Consider the following 6,388-nt stretch of genomic DNA (forward strand, 5'->3'; position numbering starts at 1 on the left):
TTCTCAAAAAATATTCATTTTTATTGTGCATTTATTTAAATACAGTGTTTGCCATATATGAGCAAAGAACAAATATTCCAATTATGCTATCAAATGGAATCTAAGATTACCTTAATTCAAAGGGTACATTAATTTGGCTAACTTATAAGTGTCTTTTAACAAAATATATCACGTTGAAGAAAACACATTTTCTTAGAACATTATCTAAGGTGTTATAAATATGATAACATATAGATATAATCTGAGAAACTTATACAATTGCTTTGGAAAGGAGAAACCAAAACTACTATTCAACAATAAAAAGCAACACACTAGGGCTTCCCTGGTGGCGCAGTGCTTGAGGGTCCGCCTGCCGATGCAGGAGACGCGGGTTCGTGCCCCGTTTCGGGAGGATCCCACGTGCCGCGGAGCGGCTGGGCCCGTGAGCCATGGCCGCTGAGCCTGCGCGTCCGGAGCCTGTGCTCCGCAAATGGGAGAGGCCACAACAGTGAGAGGCCCGCATAACGCAACCCCAAAAAAAAAAAAAAAAAAAAAAAAAAAAAAAAAAAAAAGCAACAAACTATTGTTTCATGTTACAACTTGGATTATTATCAAAATAATTATACTGAGTGAAGGAAGCCAGGTAATAAAGAGTAATATACTGCATGGATTCATTTGTATATAACTGTAGAAAATGTGAACTAATCTATACTGGATGAAATCACATCAGTGTTTGCTTGTAGAGGGGAGTTCTGGAAAGGGAGAGAAAAAGGAGCAAAAGGGCACTGTTGGGGCACTAAATAAGTTCACTATTTTGATTTTGGTGATGGTTTCATGGGTATGTATCAAACTGTACACTTTAAATATGTGCAGCCTTATTATGTATCAATTATAACTCAGAAAAGCTACTAAAGTAGTAAATTGAAAAGAACTATTATTAATTAATTAACAAATGTTTACTGAAACCTAAGCTTACATGTCTATAAACATTGAACAATTAAAAGAGGAAAAAGAAGATAAAGAGAAAGGTAAGATAAATGTGTGATTTATTAAAAGCTTTATGTGTCAAGTAGTTTTCTAGCACTCTAAAAGCATTATCTTTAGTGTTTATGACAAAATATTTACATAAAATAGGAATTTAACTGACAATAAATGTAAGAGTTCAGGTTCAAAGTCAAATGTCTCTGAAAACAAATGATTGACCCATGCCTGTATATATTTTCAATTTAAAAATATTTTAAAATAAATTATTATACTTATGTTTGAAATTGCAAATTTAATATTTGATCATTTTAAAACATCATAATTTCTATTTAATATGCCAATATCTAATATAGATTGATAGTATCTAAAATAATAATATAAAATTAGATATTTATAGAAATATAGAATTTATAGAATTTTATAGAAAAATATTAGCAAATATAATGTTTGATTCTTTGAAAAGATAGACATAATTGTAAACTCCTAACTAGTCTAGTTATAAAAAAAGAGATTACACAAATTGACAATATCAGGACTGAAATATGAGACAGGTTATCACCATAGATTTTATAGATATTAAAAGGACATTAAGAGAATAATAAGAAGAAAATCTTTAACATCTTAGATGATATGGATAAATTTTTTGAAAAAATAACTTAAGATAGACATAGTGAAAAACAAGCAGATGTGCTTAACACCACATAAATACCTAGGCATATTAGTAGGAAATTTTATATTAGATTAAAGCAAGACCAAATAAACAGTAAAAGACTTCAGGGAAAAGAGCATGACCAGAGAGAATGACAGATATTTCGTACGATATAACAAGAAATCTTATTAATCCTAAATATGTGTGTACCTGACAAGAACTTAAAATTCTGTGAAAGGAAAACTATCATAAACAGAAGGAGAAACATGAAGAAAAAGTACAATTACTGTTAGTGATTTCAGCACTCCTGACTCAATATATGATATGAAAGACTGGAACCACACTAATAATCAACTTGATCTAAATTACATATATAAAACACTCCATAAAGAACTTCAGAATGTACATTGGTTTAAAGTACGCATAGAACATATTACTGATCATAAAACAAGCCTCAATGAAATTAGAAGAAGGAAAAACATACACATGGTATTCCTGGGCAAGATTAAAATTAATTGGAAATTAACAACAAAAACATAAATCATCCCAAATATTAAGAAATTTAAGAACACACTGTATTACTTCCCTGGTGGCTCAGTGGTTAATAATCCACCTGCCATTGCAGGGGACATGGGTTCGAGACCTGGACCGGGAAGATCCCACATGCCGCAGAGCAACTAAGCCCGTGTGCCACAACTGCTGAGCCTGTGCTCTAGAGCCCACGAGCCACAACTACTGAGCCTGCGTCCACAACAACTGAAGCCCGTGCACCTAGAGCCTGTGCTCCACAACAAGAGAAGCCACTGCAGTGATAAGCCCACACACCACAAAGAAGAGTAGCCCCCACTCTATGCAACTAGAGAAAGCCCATGCACAACGAAGACCCAGTGCAGTCAAAATAAATAAAATTAATTTAAAAAACAAAAAATAAATAAGTTAAAAAATTTAAAAAAATAACACACTGTAAAAATGGATGGTTATGATAAAAATCATAATTAGCAATTTTTGAAAGAGATATGTGAATTCAATAAAACAATATTTGCAGTAAACACCTAAAGCAGTGCTGTGTGTGATATTAAGAAGTAAAACCTTTTGCCATCAGTAATAAAAGATACACGTTGATAAGTTAGAAAATGAAGAGAAATTTCTAAACAGAGCAGATAAAAGGAAGGAAATATTAAAGAACAGAAATAAATAAAAGAAAAAACTGACTAAATAGAGTGGGAGGCAGTATGCTAAGAAGAGCCTCAAGGCTCCTATCCCTTGTGTACATGTCCTGGAATGAGTTCATAGATTAGAGAAAAATGATTAAAAACATGGATTCATTTTTATATCCAAATTATTTTGCTTTTTACTCAGGTAAAAAAGAAACAAAAATAACCCTCTATATGGATCTGTTTGTACTATCCTCACCCTGCACTATCATTAAACAGTTAGAATATATGTAATGCATAAACTGCCAACTTTGAATACCTTGTTGGAATATTTGAAGATTTTGTTTCAGAAAACAACTGGTGGAATTTATTTGACTTTATTTAATTGTTTAATTCCATTTCAGCTCAGTGGAGAAACCATTTAGGAAAACCAGCTTTCATCTAAATAAATTTATCCTTAATTTTTTTTTTTTTTAAATTTCTGGTGCAAGCTTAGATGTAGGAGCTTGAGCAAATTGAAAAATAATATTTTTTCTTCTGAAAGAGCAAGAGCATGTACATTATCCTGACAGTTATATGAAAAGAGAAATTAAAGTAATATTTTACAGCTTAAAAAAGTAGAAAGGCATATTAAAAAGCAATGGTAAATAAATTTAGGTTAACTGTATTATCATGTTTATTTGTCTCAATTTTTGAATATAATTGAAAATAAATATGTAATTTAGTTATTAAATGCTTGAGTAAAAGTGTTATAATATTTTAAATTGCTCTTAAAATAATGGTTAAAATATTTGTTTTGAAATCCAATTAACTTTAATAAAGAAATTTGGGGAGAAGTATTTCAGAACTTTCAAAAAAATTTTTTTAAAATAATCACATTCATTACTTTGGCAGTAGAGAGATTTCCTTATAAAGGGATCTAGATGGGAGAGAGTAGAAAGTAGTACTCATTTGTGACTTTAATTTTTTTTGAAGAGATACCAAGATTTATCAATACTATATAAGATATGTTCTAGTACATCTGACTCTTCATACCGACCTTTACTTCATAGCACACACTTCTAACTGTTCCTTGTGTTTTTCTCATAAGCAAAGCTTCTTTCTTTGAAGGAAAATATACAGTGGGATTGTAGAGATATTATTCTTGAACAAATAAGTAATAATCAAGGGAGAAAGAGTCAAGAAAGGGCCTTGATTTAGCAATTTTTCCTGAGGGAACCAGGGTAAAGAATATAAAAATAAGGAGCAATAAGAAAAAAGTGTTTCAAGAGTTAGATGTTTCTCATATATGACATTGACCTATTTATTGTCTACATTAATATAAGAAAAATTATAATTGCTTATTATCCATAATGTTAAAGCCTTAGTGGCTTCTGTAAGGGAACACATGTATCAAGGTAGTAATTCAAGCTACAATGAAATATTTCTTTTTTTTTTAATGTAGACAATAATTCTAAGGAATATGGAAAAGATACATGGGTGAGTATCATCTCAGATACTGTCTTTGGATAATATGCGGACAGAGCACATTAATAAATAATTTAGTCAAACTCTAGAGATTTTCTATTTAAAATCTCTAGATGAAGAAAATGGAAAGAAGGAGGGCAGGAAGACACTGAGGGCCACTGCCCTTACCTGGATATTTATTCAAAGTCTCTGTAGCCCAGAATCTAATAGAATAAAGGAAGTATAATAAAACCTGTTAGATTAATAAACTTAGCAAAACCTTTGTTTTTTCAATATAAATGTAAATGTACTAGTTTCTTTGAGCTAGTAAAATAAATTGCTTGACAAATACTGCACTAATCAGAAAAAAAAACAGGACAAAAAATGCAAATCTTTGTGGAACTCTATTATGTTTTAAGGCTTGTGTCTATTTTTTTTTCAGATACAGTACTTTAAAGTATTCTAAAACATGCATACATTTATGAATCCATTTGAAGATTCCTTGTTTATTTTGCCTTAATTAAGAATATTTTTGTATTTTGTAGGTACAAAAAAGGAACACTAGGAAGGATGACAGATGGGTGAGATACAGCTTGCTAGAAGACCTTTGGCCAGTATCTACGGGCCCTCCCACAGACACATGGTAGTGAGGGGTGTGACACTGCAAGATAAAGTGCCAGATCATGCAACAGAAATGATCTAAAAGTGGATTTTCTAGTGAACAGTATAAGTCCTTCCCTAGCCAAAATAATGCTGTGAAACCATCGTATTTTTTGCTGAATATATAACTGACATTTGTGACAAGCTAGCTTTTGTTACAGCTAGAAACATGTATCTTCAATATTATTGTTCTATATTTATATGATTAAAGGTCAAACTTCAAGACTCAGAAGACAATGTAACAGTCCACTTAGTCACAAAAGCTTTCATTCGAAAGCACTTTTACTTTTTTTTAGACAAAAACGACAAGCCTTTCTTGTCAACAGAATGACAGAAACAAAAGTGGAAGGTTTACCCAGATCTGATCTAAAATGTGTGTATTATTTTGCAATACACAAGTTAGCTGAACTGTGCACTGTAATATGGCTCTGAATGCAGTTCTTCTTCACCTTTTTGACTATGGGGCCATTCATGTGTTCCCCCAAAATTATAAATATATTGACTTTCAACCACTAATATGTGAATAATGGGTGCATTGTATGAGTTTGCATTCTGCATGTAAAATACATATTTTTACTATTTCCTGTAGTGTGGGAAATAATTTAAGAATATTTATAATTATGATATATGTGTAAATGATGGCTAGCTTATGGAATTTTCCTGAACTTTTATACGTTCCTATTTTGATCTAATGAAAAATCAATTTAGTATGACTGGAATGTATCCCAGGCTTATTCTATTCACACAGTAAATAGTAGCATTTATATGTCAAACTTTGAGCCTAGTGATTAATATGTTCATCAAATTAGATTTATCATTAAATGATCTGAAATTGGAGATTAGTATTGTAATTATTTATAAAATTTAATCTAAATACATGGGGAAGAAGTGATTTCTGTCTCCAGAGATAGACGGTCTTAAGTATCCTTTTAGTAACTATGTCACCTCCTGCATGTTAGTATCTCTAAGCTTCAGTTTCCTCATCAGTAAAAATAGAACTAATGAAATTACTTCTGATAATTTTCTGTGGGAATTAAAATAATCTGCATACAACAACAGAGGCCGCGATAGTGAGAGGCCTGCGCACCGCGATGAAGAGTGACCCCCACTTGCCACAACTAGAGAAAGCCCATGCACAGAAATGAAGACCCAACACAGCCATAAATAAATAAATAAATAAATACATTGTGTATTATTAAAAAAAAAAAAAAAAGTCTCACGATGATGTTAAAAAAAAAAAATAATCTGCATAAAATAATAGCATATCTCCTTGCACATAGAAGGAGCTCAATTAAATTAGCTCATTAAATTTAGCTATTAACTGAGATTTAGACTTAAGAAGTTTGTACTTGGTGAGTTCTGAAGAGTTCTTTTTTAAATAAAAAGTTTTCTTAATTTACCTTCATAAAATAGAGATCATCATAAGTCTTTTTTTCTCCCATGTTCATATATTTGCCTATAGACTCATTCATTGAACAAATATTTAGTATCTAATTCCCTACACTGGCTTTCTATG

The sequence above is a fragment of the Lipotes vexillifer genome, unplaced genomic scaffold (assembly GCF_000442215.2).
Source record: "Lipotes vexillifer unplaced genomic scaffold, Lipotes_vexillifer_v1.1 scaffold231, whole genome shotgun sequence".
Taxonomy (NCBI): domain Eukaryota; kingdom Metazoa; phylum Chordata; class Mammalia; order Artiodactyla; family Lipotidae; genus Lipotes; species Lipotes vexillifer.